Source organism: Choloepus didactylus, chromosome 2 (genome assembly GCF_015220235.1).
Source record: "Choloepus didactylus isolate mChoDid1 chromosome 2, mChoDid1.pri, whole genome shotgun sequence".
Classification (NCBI taxonomy): domain Eukaryota; kingdom Metazoa; phylum Chordata; class Mammalia; order Pilosa; family Megalonychidae; genus Choloepus; species Choloepus didactylus.
Genome location: NC_051308.1, coordinates 38,129,104 through 38,156,311, shown reverse-complemented (window position 1 = coordinate 38,156,311; position 27,208 = coordinate 38,129,104). Strand labels below are relative to the sequence as shown.

The window sequence follows — 27,208 nt, the reverse complement described above, 5'->3', positions numbered from 1 at the left end:
ATGTCATCTGGCCACCACCCAGCTGCCGACTGCCCGGTCTGTTGTGGCTGCATGGTCTGCATGGTCTCAGAGGGATCAGTCCCCCAAGTCAGGCTGGAGCCCCCAGGACAAGAGGAGGAGCCAGGGGTAAAGGCAAGCAAGGCAGAGGCATCAAAACCAGAGCCAAGCCCAGAGTATGCAGCCCTGACACAGGCCCCAACATTAGCTGCCAAATTGATGTAAATTAATATGATAAATCGTCTCCTCAGCCATCTTGTGAAACGGCTTGAGAAATGCAGTGTCATCATCAATTCGCTTACTGGTGCTTTCACAGATACATTTTAAAATGTCAACCTGAAATGGAAGCTCCAAAGCCCCAAACATACAGGAAAATGGATTTTGGATCAAGAAATTTTCTCCTTTGGGCTCCTTCTTCCTCTCCCCTGCCAAAATGCTCTCTTGAGCTGACTCTATTATATAGTTAATAAAGGTAAATTAAAGAAGTAAAAGATCTGGATACAAAAAGATGGCAAGTGAAGGGTAGGGATGAAAATGGCCATTAGCCATGGTCATGCAGGATATCAGGAGGCTGTGTGTGTGTGTGGCAGGAGCTGGCCCTGAGGGCAGGGAGGATGATAGGGAAATGGTGGGGAGCACCGTGGTGCTCACCCTGCCTGTCCCCACCCCTGCCACCAGCTTCTTCTCCGGAGTCAGCTTTCCTATCTCCCCTGGGTTTGAATGAGTAAGTTGAGCTGTCAAGAACAGCTCATGAAGCCTCAAGAATAGATGGACATCACTTTTCAACTCCAAGTCTGAAGTTTCTCTGGGTTCATCTAGGCCCCCAATACATTGCTGGGCTTGTAGACCTGCCTATCTCTGCAGGAAGAGAGCATTGGGGACACCTTCTCTGGAGGGGCCTTCACTAGTTGAGGGCCTGGAGGAAGGTCCAGAGGTCAGTCACACCTCTGCCACCCGTAGATTCGTAGGCATATTTGAAAGATCCACATATTGTCTACAACAGCAAGTGTTGTGCTCTCTGGCCACCTGAAAAATAGTAAAACACTAATAAGAACAGCAGCTAGCACTTATATAACACTAACTATGAAGACAATGTTATAAGTGTTTCACAATTATAAACTCATTTAATCCTCCCCCAAAAACCTATGATAGAAGAATTACTAATACCCTCATTTACAGGTAAGGAAACGAGCTTCAAATAGTTTAATTCAGTTGCCTAAGTCCACACGGCTGGCAAGTGGCAGGGCTGGTACTCAACACAGCAGTCCACTGCAGAGTCCATGCTCTCCACCAGTACTCTCAGTTTCCAGCTAACAAGCTCACCAGGAAGGTGGAGTGCCACTCCAGGGAACCTTTGAGACATGTGGTAGATTGAATTGTGTCCTCCCCAGAGATACGTTCAAGTCCCAACCCCTGGTCTCGTGGCTGTGGACTCATTTGTAAATAGGATCTTTGAAGATCCTATTAAGGTGAGGCCAAACAAAATTTTGTGGGCCTTAATCCAATATGACTGGAGTCTTTATAAGCAAAGAAAATTTGGATATGGAAGCACAAGCTGCAGGAAGAGACAGAAAGAGATAGATGGCCATGTGATAGAGGCAGAGCTGATTGCCAGGAAGCCACCACCGGCATGCTACAGACTTGGAGAAGGCACGGTCTGCTGATCCCTGGAGTTTGGACTTCCAGCCTCCAAACTGTGAGCCAATGAACTCCTGTTGGCAAAGTCAGCCAATCTGTGGTATTTTGATATAGCAGGCCTGACAAACCAACACAAGGTGCTACACAGGCCACCTTGTCTCCCACTATTCCCCTTGGGTATGGAGGAAACTCCTAACTGACCCTGAAAAAGGAAGAGAGCAGGGGTCAGGTGGCTTCAAAGCCACTGAAGACCCCATGATACTGTCATGTGGGTTTGGGCTACTGCTGATCGTTGTTTTTATTTTCCAGCAACTAATTTTCCCTTTTTCTCCTTCTTTTTGGCTCTAGCACCATGAAAGTGAACTATTCTGCTTTCCAGAGCCACTGCTGGTAAGTGATCCAGAATCCCAGGGTGCCAAGATGAAAATCAAAATTGCCCTGAAAGGCAGCCTGGTGAGGAGTCCCCAAAAGGCTCTGAGCTTGTGAATCCAGTGGGATTGGGTGTGGCTCCCAGCTCTGCACTTAGGCGCTGCATGTTCTTGGTCAAATTAAGGTAACTCAAGAGGTCTTAGATTCTCCATCTGTAAAATGGGGATTAAAAAAAGTCTGATCTTGTAGGGTTATTGTGCTTGTGAGGACACAAAGAGACCCCATGTGTAAATCTCCTGGCATTGTTCTGGTATCATGATAGGCACTTAATGAATAGCAGCAACCTTTAGGGCTAAAAGGAAGAGGATTTTAGCTCTTTAAGGAACTGTACATGTTTTTTCTTGTCCGCTTCATTTTCAGAAATAGGGATTTCAAAATTTTTTGGTTGCACACCACAGTTGACTTGCCCATCCACCCATTTTATGCTGAGGCCTAGAGAGGTCATAGATGATTGACTCGAGAGGGCTATGTCTGAGCTGATAACGGAATGGAATCATTTTGCAGCAGACAAAATGCAGAATGCTATTTTTTACCAACCCTGTGATAAAGTGCATATTTTAACAATCCAACAGGCCCCCAAACAGAGCAATTGAGCCCATGTCATCAGTTGGCTGGGAGCACTGGTGAGGAAAGTTCCAGGCTGTGCTCTTCACCCCTCCTCCCCAGCTCCTGCAGACCTCATATCGCTCAACACAGCTGGGTTGGAGAAATTTGACATTAGACTCCAAGGCAGCTTCTCTGCCTTTCATAGCCCACATCCTGCTTCCCCCTAATTGGATCTCTAGAAATGTTTTCTGCAGACAGAGTGATTCACTAAAATATGCTGAATGAATGAAGGAATGAAATAGGTGAATGATTATCCATTCCGGGAGGAAAAATGGACTCAGGATAGTTAGATACTATGCCTTTCTAAGTTCCAGATGGCCCGATTGGTCAAGTTGTTCCTGACCCGAACTAGAGCCACCATCAGGATTTTAGCTGCATATTCTGCACAAAGCTCTTAATAAGGGAGAGAGACTGAAAAACATAAGGCAAAGACTGGGTCTAGGCAGTTGGCTTTCCAGGGTCCAACCAGGAAAACAGAAACCATCTAAATATTTCAAAGAAAGGGAATTTAATTCAGGGAATTTGTCACAGGATAAAGGAAGAGCTGAGATGTCAAACAGGGCTGGTGTGACAATATAGAGATTAGCAACAACAGAATGCATCTACAGGTTCTAAGCTAGAGGGACAGAAAGAGGAGATGGTGTTCCTGGAGGCCAGGGGTGGAGGGCATCGAATGGAAGTTAGAACGAAGGTGGGCCGTTCTGGTGGGAGCGGGGGCCATGGACGAGACACAGCTTCTCCAGGAGATACCTCTCAAGTTGGGGGGGGGGGGGTGGATGTCCTTTTGATCCCTTTCTCCTGTCCTCTATTCTCCCATTGGCTGACCCAGCCTGAAGCCAACCCACATGGGAGGCTGGGAAATGTCCCTGAAGTGGTCTGTCTTCCCGCAAAGCAGAGCAAAAGCAGAGGAAGGGCAGGAAAAGGATCAGGTGGCAAATAGGCCTGGACTTCACAGTCCCTATCACATCTTGTGGGATATTAACATATAATAATTCACTTCCATTGTCCTCATCATCATTCTGTCTTCACAACAACTCTGTGAAATCCAGGTGGTGCAGGGACAGAGAAGAAGGGAGAGGAAAAGTACAACAGGCATCACTGCCCATTTTATGGATGGAGAAACAGAGGTGTGGAGATGCTAAATGACTTGTCCAGACCCACAGTTACTATTAGGCATAGCAGGATGTCCCTCAGCCATGCCATACCTACGTCTTCTCTTGTGTAGGTCCTAATTTTATTCATCCATTAGCAACTTTCCTCTGCCCAAGCTGCTGAGCTTCCACCATAGCTTTATGTCCTTTAAGCCAGAAACCTGAAACTCGAATCACTCCAAGCAAGTTAAAATCTATATATGCTTTACTCACTAACAAACCAGTGTTTTTCCTAGAGAGAACATGGTCTCTCCCACAGGCTGGAGGGGCATCCTCAACTATTATTCTGTGAACACACATCAAAGAATTGTTTTTACACACCCATTGACTAATTTGTTGATTCATTACTTTACTCTAATAATTTTATGTGGTGGGAAAAAAAAACTCCCAGTCCACAGAATCAAGGAGTTTACAATCTAGTTGGGAAGACAATCTCATAAAGGGAGTGAGGAGTGTTTTGATAGACATAAGCAGAGAGTGATTAGCAAGCATATTGTACAAAGGGATCAGAAAAGTCTTCCCAGGAGTGATCCTTAAGTGTAGTGTTAAGTAGTGGATAAAGTGGCTGGAAGGCATCCCAGGCAGAGTGTTAAATGTGCAAAAGCACAGAGGTGAAAGGAAGCAAGGTTCTGGGAACAGCAAATAATTTAATGAGGTTTAGGAGGCAGGTTGGAAGGGGGAGGGATAGAGGGAGGAGTCCAAGAGGGAAGTGGTTTCATTCATCACAGAAAAGCCAGAACCACCTGTGCAGCCCACATGGGTCCTTTAGCAAGGCCCAGGAAGCCATGAGCTTGATCTTTATCCTGCAGAGCAGCTATGGCATGGCCAAGTTTTCTCTGGCCTGTGCTGAATAGAAGCTTCCTCATGAATGTGACAGGATTGCAGAGATCAAGAACCAAGCAGCAGCATCAGCCATGCTGGAGCCCAGCCCCAAAGCCGAACCCCAGGACTCCAACCAGTCCCAGTGTTCTCCAGGAGGTAGTCATGGAGAGGTATTCTAAAAGCCCGATGCACATGGATCACCCAAATCAAACCACTCACAGGCTTTGCTATCCCTCAGCCTTAACAAAAATGGGTGAGCTGAAAAACTCATTCAAACTTTACAATTAGCATCACACAAGCCAAATCATTAAGCAAAAACAAGTGGTGTTGTTTGATTCTTAAAATAAGCCAGGAAAAGTAGAAACCAAACTCTCAGTTTCAAGGAAGCTTGGATAATTCAGTGAACTAAGTATTCAGAATGTTCTTCTTTTGGGGGCGTTTTCTTTTAGTATTGGGACAGCCTTAATGATCATACACAGAAGTACTTCTTGAGATGCAGCCTTGGTTCGGAGGAAACTCTCTGGGAAGAATGTCATCCAGGCCCTCCAGCCTGCCCTCTCTTTCAGGCTCAGGTTTGGGCAGATTTGGAGTGTGCACCAAGTGACCTGCATCTCATTCCAACCTCATCTCCACATGGTGGCTGTTCCTAATGAGTTCCCTTCAAAGCATCTAGCCTCAAAGGAGAAAGCAATTTAAATGCAAATAAATATGAATATCTTTGTATCTCACATATTAATGAATGTTGTGGGAAGAAAACAGGTGACAACTATGAGCAGAACAGACTCAGAGAGCAAAAAGTCATTGAAAGTGTCATAAAATACCTCACCCTGACTTCTGGCAGATCATCAACCAAGTCAACTTGGGCAGGTATCATGTAAAGTATTCAGAAAGCTCTGCTAAATGGCTAATTACCAAATATCTCTTGGTCCTCTGTTGGAAAGTTTAACAGCTGGGATAGTCTTCCTGGTATCTATTGGAAATCTCCTTTTCCATAATCGGGATAGACTTTCTTGTTCTATATTCAGTGCCTGTGACAGGATGGTGGATCACAGCCATTCTTGCTTTCTGATTGCTCAGTCATGTATCTGTCTTTTGTGCTGGTTGGTTAATCATGATGTAAGAAAGGGATGGGGGAATGCTGATGCTAGGATTTATTCTTTTACTCAAAAGGTAACTTTTAAATCCACAATGCTTGGCCAATGAAAGAATGACCTCTGAGCAAGTGAGCCTCAGGCAGAGGGAAGCCTGTTCTCAACATCCTTCGTCATGGCCTCTACAATTTGATTCAATTCTAGGCTCCATGGGAATAGTAGGTAGATTCCTGAGTCTGTCCATAGGAGCCAACAGTGAACTAGAGGTTGGTGGGATTTATTATAGTCCAAACATCTGGAGAGTAATTAAGGAAATCTGTCACACATGGAATATTCCAAAACATTGTGTTCATCAAGCCTTGTTTCCACATTTTCCTTTGGCAGAACAGTTTTGTTGATGGTATACTGTGGATCCTATCCCTTATATTAGCAAACTCCCTTTTCATTCTTTGAAACCTGAGAATAAGAGCAGTATCCATCCCATTCAGAGACATGCACAGGCCGGGACTCACATAAAAGATAAAATTGAGGGTCTAAGTTCTAGAGTCTTTTCTCTAGTGTTTAGCAAAGTCAGAGCCATCAGTAGGCATGAACTGTTCTAAACTAGTCTCTGAGTTATCTCAAGTATCCAAGGATGGTCACTGTACTAGAGAGTCTTTAAAGATGCACATCAACAACTCCTCTCTACCCTTTACCAATATCACATTTCTCCCATAAAGAGGTGGAGTCCATTTCCCCTTCTCTTGAATCTGAGCTGGCCTGTGGCTTGTTTAATCAATAAAATGTGGTGAAGGAATTTCATTTTTTCTCTCCATATTGAACCTCTCCTCTCATCACATAGTCTAGGCTACTGGAGGAAGAGAAGCCATGGATAGGAGGGAGAATTGAAGTACCCTAGTTAATGGCCAGCATCAGCTGCAGACACATTACTGAGGCCATCTTGGGTGTTCCAGCCCCAGCTGAACTTCCAGCTAAGTACCCCAGAGGACACCATGTGGAGCAGAACTGCCTGGCTAAGCCCAGCCAACTTACAGAATAATGAGAAATACTAAATTATGTTATGTGAAGCCACTAAGTTGCAGGGTGGTTTGTTACACAGCCATAAAAAAACCTGAGTCCAGATGCCCAGAGATGTTCAGCATGTAGGACTAGACTTAGGCACAGATGAGGCACTGACACCACCTCAACTGAGGAATGCTCAGAAGACCGGAATGTTCTCAAAGACCTCACTAAATCAGGTTTGCACTGTGCATGATGTGCTATCATTAGATACTCATTCCACTAAGCAAGCCATTGTCTTCTCCTTTTTGTCTTCTGTAAAAGGCAAACATAACGTAAACGGATATAGTGAGCAGAAAAGAATTCAAGGAGTTAAAAGTGTTAAGAAAAGAACATTTCTTCTAGAGCTATAGTAATTGATATGTAGACTAGAGTTTTGTGTATTAAGTATGACATATTCTGATATAAGAAGAGAAGGAGAAATATTTAAAAGACAAAACTATAGAAGGACAAAAAGAATGGGGCTAATTGTTTCCTAGGGAAACAGATTTCCCCAAGTACCTTATCCTCCTATCCCAGACCATGACAGAATGGTAAAGAGCATCTCCCAGTGTCCTGAGAGTAGTGGTGACAGAAATCACTGGGACCCCAGTGCCCAGCTATGTGGCTGACTTGTCATTTGATAGCCTGGGTACATATTAAGAATAGGAAGACAAGACTGATTGATATGACCCAGTCATTTATCTTTTGCCAATGGCTAGGTTGGAATCTTTTGGAAGCCAGGGAATATAACCAATTTGGCTACGTCTGAATAGCCCTAAAATCTATTTTTAGAAAGTTCAACCTTGAAAAAAAGATGCAAAAACCAATGCAAAAAATGAGTATTGGTAAATTCTCAAAGTACATACCATGGAACACTAGTCCAGCAAGTAGTTCCACTGTTATGAAAGGCCTATAGTCAAGTGAGTTTGGGAAAGGCTGTCTAATGCCCTCTTGCAAAGTTAGAGGATACATCAGCATGTCAAAGGCTCTGAGCAGGTCTACAGTAAAGAAGCCTTCTCAGCTTTGTTAAACCCAGGATTTCCCAGACTTCTTTGTTCAAGGGAAGTACTTCCCCATTTCCTGCCACTGCATCTCAAGTTGAAAGTAAAAAAATCACTTTTATTTATAGTAAAATGTCATTAAATATTATCCCACTCCTGAAAAGGATCTGTCTTGGATGATTGTCCTCAAGGCTTATCTTTCTGCCAGATGTCCCCCTTTTTTTTTTTCTGGATCCAGAGGGTTTTATTATTTTTCACATAAATTACACAAGCACTTTATAAAATAGTTACACAGAAAACACCTTGTAAGTGCATAACTTAACCCTCACCCCCACACCCCACTCCCCATGAACAGGATCTGGAGAAATGGGCCGAGTCTGTGTGACATCCTTCCTGCACGTACCTGGGTGTGGCTGGCTTGTGCGGTGGGGGCCTGGCAGGTCAAGTGGCTCTCTTGTGGCTGCGGTGTGCGGGATCACGTGTCACAGTGTGGCTGGGCCCCAGTGTTTGGTGTTTGTGTAGTGTGGAAGTGCCATGTTGCCTGGAGTGAGTCTGGGTCACTGTTTGCCTGTGCCTGATAGTGAGGGTCAAGAGTGTGAAGGCTGTGATCCTGTGTGTACATGACACCCTGCCATGGGTCCCCCTCAGTGTGGTTCTGGGGTGACGACCTGCATAGGTTGTTCAGGCAACCATGGAAGGTGAATAAAGGAGACCGTGTAAACTCAACAGTCTGACTTACTGGACTCCCCATTGTCCCTATTAGGGATCCACATCTAGATAAACAAATGTCATGCATGGATTATTTCCTCTGTTCTGTGAATAGTCCTGAAGATAAGGAAAAATTCTTCCTGACATAATAAGCCATGAAGTACATTTCTAATGAATTCCAGGTACACCAATGTTATCTGTGCTGCTGACAATGGGCTTTCTTCTTGCCCGACTCTTTCATTATGTTCCCAACAAAGATATTCCATTATTACTCTTGCCCTGACAAGAGATAGCATTTGGGCCCTCAGAGCTCTGACAACTGTGCTCAGCCCATTTAATTACTTCCAGCCTAGGTACTTGCTTTACTAATGAAGTCAGGTCGGGCAGGGGCTTACTTTGGGTCACAGGAACAGTGGTTTATCGAGACTTATTTATGAGGAGCTATGCACACATCAAGATTACAGTAGCAGTGGCCCTTTTCTTTCCTGTTCATGAGGCCAAGAAATCTGGACCCAGTCAACACAAGAGCCTCCAAAGAATTGAGAAGTCAAAGAACAACAAAAGCAACAACAACAAAATAGAAATCATGGTGAAGTGGGCCTTCTCTTTATTGCTAATGTATAGAGAAACTTAAAAATTTCCCAGGCCTAGATATGTAACTTACTTGTACTCTCCACTCCACCCATTGCCCTCTCCAGTTCCTGCCCTACAGCCCAACCCATCCCCCAGCCCCACTCTCAAAAACACCACCACAAATAGAAATCTGACTTTCGCCCCATTAAACTACTAACTGTTGTGAAAACTTTCCCTTTGATCTGTGTTTGTGTAGAAGTGTAGCTCTGGGCTATACCATTGATTCTGGACTTTTAACCCGCTTGCAGGAAGCCTCACCAGGAACTCAGCTCTGCACCACTCTCTGGTGCCCTTGATGCTGCTTTGTGGTTGCTCCACCCGTGTAGACACACTTACATGCAAGGGAAACCCTAGAGCACCTTGTGCCTTTCAACACAGTAACTAAAGGATACCCTGGTTGTAAGCTTGGGTATAAGGCATTGCCTTCAAATTCTCTGATAACACCCTGCACATCTTTTCTGTGACTGCAGCTACAGCATTGGATAAACTGCAAGGGGAATCATTTGGAGCCCTTTCATCTTTGGGTCTTCAAGTTCTGTCCAAATCACTTGGGTGGTAGTTAACCAATGAATGGGACCTGAGGAAGGAAGGGCAAGGGTGAGGAAAAGGAAGGGTGGTAAAATCCAGCAATGGGTTCCTTGTTATTCAAGCCAATAGTTTGTCTAAAAATAGAACACTGAGCTCAGAGAATTCACAGCCATTAAATTCAAATTTCATTTTTAAGTTTAAATACCTTCCTTATACAGTCATTTATTTCTTTCCTCAGAGCAAATTATAATAAGGGAAGTTCTGATGGTGCAGAGGTCTGGGTTAACATGCAAAATGTTCAGAGCATATACAAATTTTATCTGATGACCTAACCAAGAAACCCAGCTGGGGCTCTCATGAGAACAGAGCAGCAGACACTCATTGGTGCAAATACTATTTTTCCTTAGTGATAGCTGTTCACCCACTTTGTGTCATGCCAGGGAATTAAAGTGAAAAGATTTCTGGCAATTCCAGAAAGCCTTTCTCCCAATAAGTAGAGCAATGGAAGAACAAATGATGATGGGTACTTGGACATTGTTCCTCTAGCTCGGGGAAAGGCAGAGACAGAGGTGGAGGCCGAGACTTGGGTTCTAGTCCTTGCTCCCCTATTCCCCTGCCACGAGGCTCAGAACCTGACTAGTGGATTCGCTGAGACTAGAGCTGCCATGCCCCAGCTCACCATGAGACTCTTAGGGACCTCACAGCTGGGAAGAGACCATGTGCAGAGGCAGGGAGATTCTAAGGAGGAATGGGTGGGGCACAGACTCATTCATAAAAAAAAATAGGAATTCCTACCATGTATAAGACTGTAGAGGGTATCAAGAGAGATACAGAAACCTTTACAAGTCACTGCTCTCTAGGAGTTTATAGTCCATGGGAGTGGCTTAATACCAACAGGAGGTGATGGTATTAAGCCAGATACATAAATGATTACAGCTGCATGATGTGGCAGGAAAAAATTAAATTAGTTCCATACAGACCTGGGTTTGCATCCTGTGTGGCTACAGTGACTTGGGTCACTTTGGGCAAGTTCCCCAACCTATATCAGCCTTGGTCTTCCCTAATTAGAACTGGAGAAAAATGCCTTTTTTCCAGGATTCTTGAGAATTAAGTGAGGAAAGGTACATAAAACAGCTGGCCCACAATCTGACACAAAGCAGGTGGCTTCCTAACATCGATACTGGGCCCTGGATCTAAGAAGGGTTTCTCTGGAATCATTCTTATTCCCCAAGACGGGTAGAACCCCATCTACCTCCATGGCCCAGGAATCTCCTAAACTAGTTGCAGAAGTAAAAAGTCAGACTAATTACAGTTGATCTTAGCCAAAAGGCCCATGTTAACCACTAACGCTTTTTGAGCACTTAACATATGCTGGGTATTGTGTTATATGCTTTTCAAATATCACCTCATTTAATTTTTACACCACATGAGGAAGGTACTTAAAAAATCCTCAATGTACAGATAAGGTACCTGAAGATCGGAGAGGTTAAGTAACTCCCTTAAGTTCACATGGGATCCAAACCAGGGTCTTTTTGACTCAGCAGACTGTGTGGTTAGCCACTGCTTACTTACCTCTCCAAGCTTGGTAAACCTCAGAAACATCTAGCTGGACAGCAGTAGGTCTCAGAAGTCTGCCCTAATCAGCAATGGCCCTGGTCTGACTGAGATTGCCCTGAGGATGCCAGACATGCTGGAAGTTCCCCAGAACCAGTATTGTGATTGGTGAAGGGACGCTTCAGTGGCCTGATACTGTGGCTCAGTGAAAAGTTGTGACCACCCTTAAGGCATATGTAAGCTACTGCCCTCCCTCCTGCCCCCTCTACAAATGTGTGAGAATTCAGGAGATTCACTATGGGATGGACTTTCCAGAAACCACGGATTAGTGGACATTTCAAATGCTTCACAAAAGCAGCGTTAATTGTCTGCTTCATAAACCCTGTGTTTGTCATTTGGGTTCTGTCCTTTCTGTGGGCAGACCACGTTGCAGTCCCCATAGTTTTGGTTGATGGATTCAATTCTTTTATTGACTCAATTCTCGATAGATTTTTTTCACTCTTTTTCATAATTACAACACCAGTAAATGTGTTCCTTTAGTGACAGAAATAGAGGGCTGCATGTGAGAAAATAGCACAATCTGTCATCTTAGTCGAGGAAAGAGCTTCAAACACTTGTATTGCCATCTTCATACATACAAGGATGCACATATAAGTCTTTTTAATTCCAGTTCTGAAACATTCCTCTAACTCAGGAGTCAGAAAACGTGGCCCAAGGGCCAATCTAGTCACAGCCTGTTTTCATAAATAAAGACTTACTGGAACATAACCACACTCATTTGTTGTGTGTTGTCTCTGGCTTCTTTCATGCTATGATGGCAGAGTAGAGTAGCTGTGACAGTGCAGAAAGGTCTACACAGCCTAAAATATTTACTATGATTCTTTAAAGAAAAAGTCTCCTAATCCCTACTTTAACTGTACCCTTTCCATTGCCACTGCTTGGACTTGTTGATGTGATTTCCAGATTTGAGATTTCCTTACCATTCCATTACACTTCCACTTTACTGCTAGGGTATTTTTCAAAATTAAAAGTATGATTATGTTAACACCTAATGTTTCTTAACTCTTCAACAATTCCCCACTGTCTCCAATACAAATCTCAATTCCTAAATTCAGCACACAAGGCCTTTTATAAATTGGCCCCCACCTATATTTCTATTCTCTTGACTTGTCACTTGCCAGCTGCCAACACATATGCACTGTGGTAGAGCCACAGTGGGTGCCTTAGTTTTACTAGGCTGCTATCACAAATATCACAAACTGGTTTTGGTTTAAACAACAGAAATTTACTGTCTCACAGTTTTGGAGGCCGAAAAGTCTGTTTTCTCCTGAGGTCAGTAGTGTTCTGGATGGGTAGCAATCCTTGGGTTCCTTGATTTCTCTGTCACATGGAGATGTCCTCTCCCCTCTCTTCTGGGCTCCTGCTGACTTCCAACTTCAGGCTCCTGGCTCTTTTCCATGGCTTTCTCTTTATAAGACCTCCAGTAATCTCATTAAGACCCTCCCTTGTTCAGTTTAGTTAATTTCAAACCTTAACTAAAAATAACATCTTCAAAAGATCCTATTTACAATGGGTTGGCACTCACAGGAATAAAGATTAAGATTATGTCTAAATTGCGGTACATAATTCAACCTGCCTCAGAGAAGTTAACCCTCAACCCTTTTATGTGCTCTTTTATGCTTTGATATGTTGTATGTTGTTTCCTCTGCCTTGAGTCTGCTTTCTCTATACCAGGTGATGAACCACTCTTCAAGATCAAGCTCCAGTATCATCTAGCCTTCCCAGTTTGTCGCTGTCTTCTCCATTGTGTTTTAATTATTTGTTTTCACATCTGTCTTATAAGACTGTGTATTTCTTGAGGGAGGGGATCAATATCAATTTGTTTTTATATTCAAAGTGCATAGCATATATTCCGGACATAGTAGGAATTCAGTGGAGGTTTACTTGATAAATGAATGATCCAATAGATGAGTATACGCATATATTGGTGCCCTTATGAGTAAAGCACATTTTCTCCCAAGGATCATTCTCTCTATTCATCTCCCCATTCCCATTAACACTGCCTTCCAGGAGTCTGTTTTGTATGGGGGCATACATGGACTTGGCAGTGAACATGGGAACAGATGAAAGTGCTCTGCCTGGAAGCCAGCTGTTCACTCCCACAGGAGTCACCAGCCCAAGGCGGCAACTGCTAACTACTGGCATGACCCTTGAAGACGGCAGAAGCATTTTGTTTTTATTGAAATTGTGGACACTGACCTCTGGCCATAAGGAGAAAAGCCATTATATTGGAACTCCAGAGGGAAAAGCCATTCCCAAGGCTGCCTGAGAGTCAGAGGCAGGTGTGACCTTGGTAAGGTCAAAGCAGCTCTGAGTACAGGGAGCTTACCTCCCAGCCCCGAAAAGATCTTGTGCTTCAGGGAGAGTTCAGAGCAGTGAAAAGAGGCTGCCTTCCATTGAGCATCATGGTGGGAACAGCGCCTGGAAGCAACAGGCTAGAGTTTGGGGTCTACTCCGCTCCTGAGAACCACTCTCCTGGGAGAGTGACTGAGCTGCCTTTGGAGAATATGATTCTCACACACACACAGATATCACAGGCACAGACAGGGTGTGCAGCATGCCTATCACCCATCAGTTCAAGGCCTCTCTCAAGACAGCACACATTAGGTTCTAGGCTCCCGGCTCAAGGAAACATTGTCAGGGTTCAGGGCATTTAATACGATGCCTCTGTGGGGCATTCCAAACTATCAGATTAAATTCATTCATGTCTGTTGTCATGCTAGCAGCAGAGGTGGGGGGTGGGGGATAACCCTTATGCCACAGGCTAACCATGTGACATCAAGTTTTTATTGCATGCAATTATATTTGTGGAGAGAGAAGGGGATGACCTGACTTGCGGCACAATCAAATCAGTAATAACAGGCTAGGCTAGAAGGGACTTTTCCTGGAGAAGTTAATGGGTGCCCTTGCATGGATGATGCAAATACACACTCTGCAAAATGAATCCATTGCCAAATCCCATTGGTTCATCTCCAGTGATGCCTTAAATTATCCATCCCTTTGTTTCCTTTCCCTTTCACTGGAACTCCCTGGTTCAGCTCTTGTGGCCTCATGCCTGGACAATTACTACATTCTTTCAAATAGTTCCCTCCCCTCCTAGAACTTCCTTTTCCAACCCTAACTGCCTGCCAAGGGCAGATTGTCCTGAAGAATAAATCTCATTCCACTCACATAACTTTGGTCTCCCTTCATCAGAAACAGCCAACTCTCCTCGTTTGCATCCCTGCCTCTTGAAATCTCCCTCAGCCCATCTTCCCAGCCACATCTCCCACTACTCTCAGACATGGATGTTATATTCTGGCCATTCGGACAATTAGTCATCCTTTATGTACATGTATCATGTTTAATACTCTTGTGTGTGTATTTTTTTTTTTTAATTACAACTGTACTGCACTTCCTGCTACCCCTCCTATGACAGCTAAGTTTATGTGTCGACTTGGCCAGGTTGTGGAGTCCAGTGGTTTGGTCAAGCAAGCAATGGCCTGATTGTTACTGATATATGAGGATATTTCATGGATTTAAATCGCCAGTCAGTTGATTGCATCTATGGTTGATTACATCTACAATCAACTGAGGAGGTTGCCTTGAGCGATGAAAGAAGTTTCATCCAGTCAGGTCAAGGCCTCAAAGGGAGAACTGTTGATTTCAGCAGTCAGAAAGAAGAATTTCTACTGCTACCTCAGTCAGTCATCTTTTCCTGGGGAATTCATCAAACACTTCAATGGCGTTCCCAGCTTGTGGCCTGCCTGTGGAATTCTAATTTCCCCATCCCCACAGTTGTGTGAGCCAATTCTTATAATAACTCTCACATGTATATATGTATATATCTGTATGTGTGTGTGTTTTTATATATATGTGTGTGTGTATATGTATATATTTGCTGTCAGTTCTGTTACCTGAGAGAAACTTGACTATACATTTCCCTACCTAATCTTTCAGGTTCACTCATATATCACTTTCCCTCTGAAGGCTCTTTCTGATATATTCTTTCAAAATGATGTTGCCATCCTCTGAATTCCTAGAGCACTTAGTTAGGACTTTCTTTTATCATGCAGTTGGTCTCTGCTTCTGGACTAAAAGCTCACTGAAAGCAGGGTTAGTTTATAGTTTATTCATCTTTTACCTCCCACATGGAGTATAAACACAATAACCTCTAGAACTCACAAATTAAACTGGATGACAAGGAAAAACCCAATGACAGGAAAGATGTATAAATTACATAAACAACCAAAATCTATCATTCTGTTCAGAGATTAACATAGCATTAGGAAGTTGTTAGAAGGCGTCTGGAATGGAAAGAGTAAAGAGACAGTGAGGATGAAGGTGGTGAGAAAAAAGTGAGGTTTTCACTATGTCTTAACCAATGGGAAATTGATCTTTTCTGTGCTGAGTGGTGCTAGTTGCTTTCCCAGGCATTGGCTCATTTAGCTTCACAACACCCCTGTTTCACTGATAAGAAACTTGCCCAGGGCCACAGTTTTAAAATGGCAGAGTCAGGACTCAACCTTATGCCTCCCTGGCTCCCAAGCCCACCTGCTTTCCACAGCAGTCGGCTTCCCCTGGCAGGGGCAGGGGTAGGGTCAGGAGCATGGCCATCGCTGCGGTTGGTTGGAAGCTGGGAGAAAATGTAACAGTGCATGGGAGAGGCATAAGTAAGGGACCAACAGCCAGGAGAGCAGAAGAGCCAGGAGATGGGTTAGTCAGGGAATGCAGTGAGTGGAGTGGAGGGATGCACAGATTTCAACCTAGGAACGGTTAGGGGTGGCATTCTGGTAGGAAGGGGCTGCCCTAGTCCGGAACGGAACAGGGTGGTATCCTTTAGACAGAGGCTATTAGAGAACCTGGACCGGATGAGGGGGACAGCGATGAGCTGCGGAAAAGCTTGGGCTGTGGGGTGCTGTGGTCTGTATGACAGGAGAGCAGAGGAGGAGGGAAGAGGGGCGGGATCTGGGTGGAGTCCTCAGAGTCGAGAAGGGCATCCTGCTAAGAAGCATATCCACCTGATGAGTGTGGATTTGTGCAAGGCTGGCTGTGCTTGCTATCTGCGGTGGTGGTGCCAGGAGGAGTGAAGGCCTTTGGACTTCCCACTGCCCATGTGGAAGTTGTTCACAGTTATTAATCACACAGCTGGAAGCAAGGCAGCAAAGAGGCGACGTGCAATTTGTGAATCCTCTTTTGTTTAAAGCGCTCATTTGGCTAAGTCAGATAACAAATTAGTTCAAATAAGAAATCACTTAAGCTCTTTTATACAAACAGATTTGCTATTTAATGACTACACTCAGCACTGATCAAGTTAGCAAGTAAATATGTAATACACCTGGTATTAGATAATGCAAACACTATTACTTCAACTACTGCTACTATTACTATTAATGATAACCATCATCATTATTATATATTACTTGTATCAGTCAGGGTTCTCCATAGAAACAGAACCAAGATATATATATATATATGGGCTGGAAAGTCCGAATTTTATAGGGCAGGCCAAGTTTCAACATAAAATTAGCCATCACGTTACTCTAGCACATATAATTTATTGAGGGTCTTCTATTTGCCAGGCATATTTCTAGGAGCTTGACATCCTTAACTGCTAATACTCATTAAAATCCTGCCAGTAAGTATAAGCCCTGTTATGTGCAGCCTACAAGTTTTCTTATTAATGACAGAGTCTTTTGTAGATTGCACCTGGAACCGGAGCCTGTCATCCCTTCAGCCTCCAGGAACCCCACATGCCCTCGTGCATCAGGGGTTAACTCAGTATCTTAATTCTCATTCCTTGGCCTCCTAAACAGGGGGTCTTTATCTTGAGGGGCTGGAATACTAAAGTTGAGATTTGTTAGGGGAGAAGGGTTCCTCTTGTCATCTACCCAATCTACTCCTCCTTATATAGGAGGGAAGAAACTATCACCAGAGTTAAGAGACACCAATGAGATATTTTATTTTTAACTAAATCAGTAGTGACTTGAGATTCATGCCAGAAACAAATGTGTAGATATAATATCCTATTATACACAAATACTACTAGTGGCTAGTCTGTGTCCTCCTAGGAAGACATTTGTATAGCTATAGTGACCTTGAGTTCACACCTAGAAAACTTTCAATTATTCGATAGAAAACAAAAAAATATAAGAGTTTTTAATCAGAGGTGTTATTAGGCCCATATGCAACTCAGAAACCAGCCTTTCCTCCCTTCTCTGTCTGCTATAGAGATCAAAATATTATATATTATTAACTTACATTGTCTTTTATGTAAGATATCAGTCATGTCAAAATACTCTCATTGTTTAGAAGCTAAGAAAATATGGAGATTCATTTTATAATATAAAATAATAAGGAACATATTTTAATACTATGTATTTCTTGAAAAATTGTTTTATCAAGTCATCTTTTGTCTTATCAAAATTTATTAGAGCACTCAAGCCACCTTTTCCCTTCCCCATTTCTCCCCTTCCCCTCCCCTGCTTTCATGACCCCTACACCCTCCACTCATGGCTTTGTCAACTGCACACTCTGTTATCTTTGTGGTTGTGCCTTTGTTCTTACATTTCTGGTTTTATGGCTTATCTAATGTTAGGATAGGATAGGAAAGTTTTATACACACACACATATATTTAAATCAGGAATTCATTAGCAACTATCTACCATTGCTGAACACCTACTATGTTTAGAGTTGTGGTCCTGGAGTAAAGAAACGTCAACAGGAGAACAAGGGAATTGTCTTCCTGTACACATGATGTATCTGCTTTGTTGTTGTCGAAGTCGGCCATTGTGCCTGACCTAGAGGACATTAAATAAATGGCTGTTAATGAATGAAGGGGAATAAGAAAGGGAGAAAGGCAGAGGTAACCCTTGGAGTATGACTTTCAGTAGTCAATGCCTTTGGCTGTCAACACTGGCATTTGCTCCACCTCATTAAGCAGTCTTTGCTTCTGTCACTTCCAGTCCGAGTCTGATGTCAGGGCTCCCAGAGGTCAAACTGTTGGATTCAAATCAAGAAAATTCACTCATTTGCCACTTTTTTTCATGAATTTTCCCAACCAGTGATTGGACTAAATGTCATTTAATTGGTTAGCTTCTTTTAATGTTCTCTCCCCAAATCAAGCCAGCTTATAAAGCTATGAAAGCTGATTGTGTTCTATCAGAATAATGAGTTATGTAGAAAGGACCTAGAAAGAAACTTGCTTAAGTTCAATTCTTAAAACAGAACAAAGCAAAACAAAGAACGTAAAGTAACTACTTATAATCCTACCCAGTGAGCTAATCACTGTATTTCTTTATTTCCCTTAGTCTTTTTTTCATGTGTGGGATCAGGTGCCAAATATACTTTTGTATCCTAACTTTTAAAATGTATTTATTATTATCTCATGAGCATTTTATTTATTTAGTCAAAAACTGTCATTAAAAATTATTTAAACACATGGTTTTCAAAGAATATTTAATATTGTATTATATGCAAACAAATAAGTTCATTATTGGACTTTTTCTTTTTGCAATTACACTTGATTTAAACTGTTTTATTTTTATCAAACTAATGCAACACATACTTAAAAAGTTCAGAGATATTAACAAAAGTTTTCAGAGCAGTCAGCAGACCCCTGCTCCATCCTTCCTTACTCTAGAGTCCTACTCCCAAAGAAGACTTTTTTCAACCCTTTTGGCTGTCTCTTTATGTAATAACCTCCATATTTCCAAAAGACATGCTCATACGACTTACTCTCCATATATCAGTTTTTTGACTAAGGCTGTTAACTTAATGTGACAAGAGATGAGGGAATAGTGCTCTTATCCCAACACCTCCACCATGTCCCCCTCACCATTTTCCCCTTAGAGTTAAATCAGAAATTTTGGTTAAATCAAGAGTCAGCATTGACATTATTATGATTACAAAAGTATTCTTCTCTGCAAAGACAAGGAGTATGCTATGATTACTTTTTTTGGCCTTTACAATATTTTTTTACATTTGATAATTGGCTGTTTTTGTTTACTTAGTTGCCTGGGACCTATTATGTTCTCTTCTCACATTTGCCTACAATTTTCCACACTGTTAAATAGGTAAACCATGGGTTCTGTTTATTTTCCCTAAACACATCCTCCTAGGAACACTTTTTTATGTTGTTTTATTTTTATCAACTGCTTTCTAGACCCGTTGCACATCTATTTTCCAGTTGTTTCTCGTTGCAACCATCCTGGAAATTCCGTTGGCCTCTCTTGTGTGCTGTGGGCCCTATTTTTCTGGATCTTATGCCTTATTATTATTATTATTATTATTATTATTATTATTATTTTCATTTACTCTTTCATTTAGAAGCAGCAGTTTCCTGCAGAAAGGTGTATGGGAGGTAAAATGTTGAGCCTTGGCATGTCTGAAAATGCCTTATTTTCCCATCCCATTTGAAGGAATAGTTTGGCTGGGAATAGAATTTTATGTTAAAATTTATTTTCCTTAAAAACTTTAAGACATTGCTCTATTTTGTTCTAGTTGCTACTATGTCTTTTAAATAGTCCAGTACCATGCTAATTCTAGATCTTACATACATCACCTTTTATTTCCCTCTTTGGAAGCTTTTAGCACCTTCTCCTTATTGCTAGTATTTTGAAATGACACAATGATCTGCTTTGGGGGGATGTATCTATGTATGTATGTATTCATTGAGCTAGGAGGTTAAGAGGTCCTTTTAATATAAAAACTCATGTTTTTCAGCTCTGGAATTTAAAATATATATATTCCTTTGATGATTAATTTCCTGTTTTAAAAATCTTTGCTCATTTGAATAATGAAACATAGTATATGTTTTGTTAGTATTTTTGGATAACTAATAAAGTTTGTAATTTTCAAATTCATTGATGATTTTTGTTACACAATACATGCATTTATTCATCTTGCACATGAATTAAACAATGCAAAAATATAATGAAATAAAGTCTGCCTCCCCTCTTCCTACATTCCTACTTCATCCGTAAGGTAACCACAGCTACAAGGATGGTTTGCATTTACATAGGCAGATGTTTGTATGTACATGCATATATATTCTGTATGTATTTTGAGAAGGTTATTTATTTTAAACATATAATAGACTTACACTATACTTATAATTTTTAATTGGCTTATTTATTTATTTTTAATTAGAGAAATTGTAGGTTTACAGAAAAATGTGAAAATTACAGTGTTCCCACATATCCCCTATTGTTGACACTTTGCATTAGTATGGTACCTTTGTTACAAATGATGAAAGAATATTAAAATTGTACTACTAACTATTGTCCTTAGTTTACATTAGGTGTATTTTTTCCCATATACTATCTTATTATTAACAATTTGTATTAGTTTCACACATTTGTTACAATTCATGAAAGAATAGTTTTATACTTGTACTAATAACTGCAGTCCATCATTTAAAATTGGGCTCACTATGTTATATAGTCCTGGGTTTCATCTTTTAATTTTTATTCTAGTAACATACATATGATGAACCAATTATGTCCTGGAATATTTTCTGTATTTGCAGGTACGCATAAATGCATAACATGGTATATGGCATCACATTTACTTATTTAACCATATACCTCATTTTGATTAAGATGTTTTCACTTTTCTTAATAATTTTTAAATGCTGGTTACACATTTAAAATATCTATCTTTTTATAATATTTTGTCATAGACTGTCATAGGCTTTGATGATATGTGCCATACAGTCCATAAGCTGGCTTGCTACTCTGGATATGAATTAAATTCACTGGTCCTCTTAAGCTAAATGAGAGATAAGAGGGAAGAAAATCAAAGCAATGTGAGAGGGAGAGAAAATACAAGCACTCTGGGTTTACATAGAATTCAGCTTGAAGCTTTCAAGAAATTGTGTCCTGAGGGTGCCTTTCTGCTCTCTAGAGAAGAGGCTTGTCATGACTTTAACACTGCTTCATTGGTAACTGATGAGTCTGAACTTTTGGATATTCTACAGTGTGTGTAGTCTCATGCCCAGCAAAGAAGTGAAAATATAACCATAGTAAATGAAACATTTGAATAGCACTGTGTAGTTACAAAGCCCTTTCAAATGCATTACCTCATTTGCTGAGCATGATGCAACCATGCAATTTGTCCGCGTGTCTCCCGTCAGGCACACATTGGCTAATCCTGAGTTTGGCATCCTGTGGACCAACTTTCCATTCAGGCAGACCTGGATCAGGCTAATGGGTCACTTGGTCACTGACTAGCTCTGTGACTTTGGGCCACAACCAGTTTCTCCATCTATGCAATCAGTTAATATTTCAGGCTATGTAGTATTGTTGCTTTCATTAAATAATGTTATAAAAGTAAAGCATCTAGCACAGGGTACACATATTCTAAGTGTACAATAATGTATAGCTCTCTTTTCTTTCTTTCCCAACCCAAGTAACTGGACCCCCCACCACCACCACCCAAAAAATAAACAAATTCATTTCTCTTAGTTTTTTAGGGATTTGCTTCTGCCAAAGGATGCTAACGACGCCATAGAGACCCAGGCTTATCTGGCCCACCCGGCTAGAGGCTAGTGAGGGAGCTGGAGAAAAAGGAGAGGAGTCATCAGGAAGTACTGCGAGGGTGGGGTGGGGAGAAGCCCTTGACATGGGGGAAGTGCACCAGGCCATGCAAGGCAGAACACAGCGTTTGCAGGCTGTAAGGCTGCCTGGCAGCAAACGGACTCAGCAATTAGCAAACATAGACTCATAACATCTTCCGGAATGGTGGGCTCCAAGTTTTAACTACAGACACTTATAATTAGGGTTTTGTGTGACACAGGTTCCATTGTAGCCTCATTTAGCAGCTGCCTGGTTGTAAACAGTGTTTGGGTGCTGGGAGCAGGTACCCACAGAGCCTCTTCCCAGGAGAGAGGAGGGATTCATAAGAGATGATTCATAAAGGTAATTTGTATCAACAGCTGCAAACTGCTGGGAATTTTTTTTCCCTCCACCCCTCACCACCTCCCTGCTGACATTGTTGTTTTCTGTGTTCTCTGGGTGTCTATAAAATATTATAGGGTCTGGCTCCACTGGGGAAAGAACAAAGATTATTGGGATAACTAACATCTTCTCTGAGATAACCAGCCCTCAAATGTGCGATTGATTCAGTAATGATTGGCAGCGTCTGGCTGCCTTGGGAACCATTTCTGTTGGCGTGAGCTATTCTTTAACATTGTTTGATGATGCTAATTTTTTATTATTCCCAGGTGAAGATTCAAGTGACAAACACCAATTATTATTAGGTTAAATATGCCAAAAAAAAAAAAAAAAAAAAAAAAAGCCGTTTTGGTGGGGTCTTGGGATTGAATCATGTTCCCCAAAAAGACATGTTCAAGTCTTAATCCACATTCCTGGAGTGTGAACCCATTTGCAAATGGGGCCTTTGAAGCTATTATTGTTAAAGTGTGGACTCATTTGGGAATAGGATCATTGAAGAACCTATTTAGATGAGGCCAAATTACTTCAGGGTGGGCCTTAATCCATATGATCAAGCAGAGGAAATTTAGACACAGTCAGCAAAAGCCAGAAGTAAGAGAAGCCAGAGAGAGAGAGAGAGAGACAGAGAGAGAGCTCTCCATGTGTCAGTGGATTGCCAGAATGCTACAGACCCCAGGAGAAAGCAAGCCCCGCCAATACCTTGATGTTGGACCTCTAGTCTCCAAAACCACGAGACAGTAAAGTCATGCTTCAGCCAACCCCTTGTATGGAATTTGTCATAGCATCTCTGGCAAACTAAGATAGGTGGCTTTATTGGTCTTCAGTAATGGAGGCCAAGTATACATAGCAGTGATTTTTAATCATCTATTGATATACTAAAAAAATACAATGATAAATCTGTTTAGAACTTCAGATTCAAGGAAGCAGATGTGGAATATTATCTAAGTTTTACTGACTATTAGGTATGTGAGATAGCATTAGGTGCTTCATCTCCTACTTCTTGCTCTAGAAAAATTGCCATAATCAAATCAACTTTCAAAACAGAGTTTTTCTATCATTAGGTGATACACAATGATTCAATGAGTCATTAACCTTCAGTGGTTATGGGTTTGGGTTTTTCTAGGGAAAAAAATAGCCTGGTTGATAAAACCTCATCAAGTAAACCCATTATCAAACTGCCATTCCACAGACTATTTTTTAAAAAAAATAGCTTTATTGGCAATGAACTATAAAGTTGTGCTAAAGGAAGTTCTAAATGTTGGTTTGCTATTTAGCTTAATTTTATAATTATACCATAAAAAATTCAATTTTACAAGTTTCTAGATACTATTTAGCCCACCAAGAGTCCATGTATTTTGAAAAGTGCACACAAACCTATTCCCCTTTGCTAATCACTCACTTTCCTCTTCTTTTACTCTTTCCTATTTCACTAGGGTAAAGAACATGAGCATTATTTACTTGTAGCATTAAAATATAGATACTTTCCACATTGGTAGAGATTTATGAAACTGAAACAAAGAGAAGGAAAGGGAGATTCATAAATTTTTCCAATCCCATGTTTTGTCTTTAAACATGTCGGCTACTATTTTTGTCATGAGTGGTAAGAAGCAAAATTCTTGGATACAGCTGAGTTAGCTAGGGTGAGGATGGTACTCAAAATACGAGAAGGGGTGAGAGGGAGAAGATATAAAATGTTTCCTATAGATGAAGTCATTTAATAAAGAACAATGTCCTGTCCACTTAGCCTCTAACTCCACAGCTTCCACATATACATTTCATATGCTCTGTAAGAAAGAGAGCAAGTGATTTTTTTTCTACTGCAAATTAACCACTTACCCACTGACTATATTCTTAACATTTATAAAGAGTAGTCAATCAAAGGGCACATGTACTTCTTATATTTGGGTTCTTGGCAGCACCTTTCAATCTTGAGTATCCTGGTTTTTTTTTGTTTTGTTTTTTTTGCATTTTTTTCTTTGATAATTTAGCCCCTCTGTCTTCTATGTTCTCTTATTCTGTAACTCTTACTTTGTTAAATTTTCCACACTTTCTCTCCTATTTCTCTCTACCTTCCACTTCCTGGTATATTTCATTAGCATTGTTCTAGTTTGCTAATGCTGCCGGAATGCAAAACACCAGAAATGGACTGGCTTTTATAAAGGGGGTTTATTTGGTTACACAGTTACAGTCTTAAGGCCATAAAGTGTCCAAGGTAACACATCAGCAATCGGGTACCTTCACTAGAGGATGGCCAATGGTGTCAGGAAAACCTCTGTTAGCTGGGAAGGCATGTGGCTGGTGTCTGCTCCAAAGTTCTGGTTTCAAAATGGCTTTCTCCCAGGATATCCCTCTCTATGCTGCAGTTCCTCAAAAATGTCCCTTTTAGTTGCATTTGGGATATTTGTCTTCTCTCAGCTTCTCCGGAACAAGAGTCTGCTTTCAACAGCCATCTTCAAACTGTCTCTCATCTGCAGCTCCTGTGCTTTCTTCTAAGTGTCCCTCTTGGCTGTAGCTCCTCTTCAAAATGTCACTCACAGCAGCACTGAGTTCCTTCTGCTTGTCAGCTCATTTATATGGCTCCACTGATCAAGGCCCACCCTGAATGGGTGGGGCCATGCCTCCACGGAAATATCAGAGTTATCACCTACAGTTGGGTGGGGCGCATTTCCATGCAAACAACCTAATCCAAAGGTTCCAACTTAATCTCCACTAATATATCTGCTCCACAAGACTGCATCAAAGAATATGGCTTTTTCTGGGGGACATAAAACATTCAAACTAGCACAAGCATTATCTTTCATCCATTTTATTGAACAAATAAAGGGTTTAAAAACGACATTCTCTTTCATATTTTCATGTTCTCTCACGTTTTCCGTTCTTTCTTTCTCCTCATTTTCTTAATTTCTTCCTAGTTTTTCCTTCCTTCCTTCTTTCCATTTTCCTGTTTCCTTGTTTTGGTCTCTGTTTTAATGCTGCAACCTTTCTTAACATGTCTGGTGATCTCTGATTCTCTGTTCATATTTAAGAGCAAATTACTAAAACTCAAATTAGAACTATAAACAAACTTGAAAAAAGAGAAAATATTTGTTATATATGACAGACTAATGGTCAATGTTCTTAATATCTAAAAAGCATTAGCAAATCAATGAAAAAGATAATTATTTCAGTAAGATCAGAAATGTCATGAACAACCAATTTACCAATTTGCAAAATATAAATAGCTAACATTTAGAAATACTTAACTCATAATCAGATGTAAATCTAAAAAGCAATAATATTCCATTTTTAGCATCAAATTGTTAAAATTTTTTTAATCTTATCCCAATGTTGGTAAGGATGGGGAAAAATACTCTCATACCTTGCTGATAGGACTAAAACTTGGTGAAGTTTTTTAAGAGCACAATTCAGCACTATGTCTTAAAACTTTGAAAACCGTGCATCCTTTGACCCAGCAATTCCGCTTCTAATAGTCTTAAGGAAACAATTAGTAAAGTCTGCAAAGATCTATGTTCATTCCAATGTTGTTTATTATATTAAAAATTGGACACAATACAAATGTCAGACTTTCAAAGATTTACAGTATAAGTTATGGTTATACTCATGAGAAAGACTATTCAGCTATAAGAGATGACGTTTTTGAAATTTATTTATTGACAAGGAGAGATGTTAAGGATATGTTGTTAAAGTCAAAAAGCATGGCAGTTTTCAAATCTTCAACCGCCGCAGCCCACTAGCTTGCGTTTCGCGCCTTCCTTCTCTGCCCTTTGGAGCCAGATACCGCCCCGGAAACCCGGCCCGCAGACGCTGCTTTCTTGCTGCGTTGGGCCGGCCCGCGGAAGGGGAGAGGCGCCTGGCTTGTTGGCGGAGCTGCGCTTCCGTGGCCGTCCGGCGCAGCACCCTCTCCAGACCCAGTTTCCAGGTGCCGGGCGGCTGCCATGAACTCCGAGCCCTGAGAATTCATAGCAAAGGACATTTCCAGGGTGGAATCCAAGTCAAAAATGAAAAAAGCAGACCATCTTGGCAATCTCTAAAAACTGATTAACAAACCGGAAAAATCCAAATATAAGGCACTGTGTGGAAACCTGGACTTAACCTTTTGTCACAAATTCTGAAAGACTGCAAAAAGACATTAAAGATCTTGGAGGGTGAGTTAAAGAATTTCTCAGCAACGATATCAGTTATCTTACTTCAAATAAAAAGGAAGCTATATTTGCACAGTCCTTAGGTAGAATTTCTCCTATACCAAGTCCAGAATCTGTGTCTACTGCAGAAACCACTTCACTTCATCCCAGCCATGATGGAAGTTCATTTAAGTCTCCGGACCCCGTGTGTTTAAGCCGGGGAAAATTATTAGTTGAAAAAGCTATGAAGGACCATGATTTTATTCCTTTAAAGAGTGTATTATCGAATGCCTTATCATGGTGAGTAAAAATCCTTCATATTGATGACATTGGATACTACATTGAATACCAGAAAAAAGAATAGTATTTATCAAGAAATCAAGCACTTCTGTAAGAGATGTGAGGAAAAGAGCTGGTACATAGAAAACAAGAACAGGTAGACTGAAAAAGCCTTTGTAAAGGTGCAAGATATGAGTCAATTTTATAGGCCATTTTATCTTCAGTTGACCAACATGCCTTTTATAAATTATTCTATTCAGAAGTCCTGTAGTCCATTTGATGTGGATAAACCATCTATCATCCAAAAGCAAACTCAGGTTCAACTAAGAATCCAAACAGATGGTGATCAATATGCTGGAACCCCAATTCAACTCCATTTGAAAGAGGAGTAAAAAAACAGATATTGTGAATGTTGCTTGCAGAAATATGAGGATCTCAAAAGTGTAAATGTGGTATTATACATAGGGGATTGATACTTCTAAAACTAAGAGTAATGTTTGCTATTTGCATTTTAGTTTATTTTTCTAATTGTGGTTTACAGTTTGATAATTATAAGCTAGTAATTCTTTTTTATAGAACTATCTTAAATTTTAAAAACTCAAAGGAGAGAATAT

At 41.1% G+C, this 27,208-nt stretch overlaps 1 pseudogene; it reads left to right on the top strand.

The window, feature by feature from the left end:
* LOC119511449 lies at positions 1–26,738 on the top strand (annotated as a pseudogene).
* The last annotated feature ends 470 nt before the right edge of the window (positions 26,739–27,208 follow it).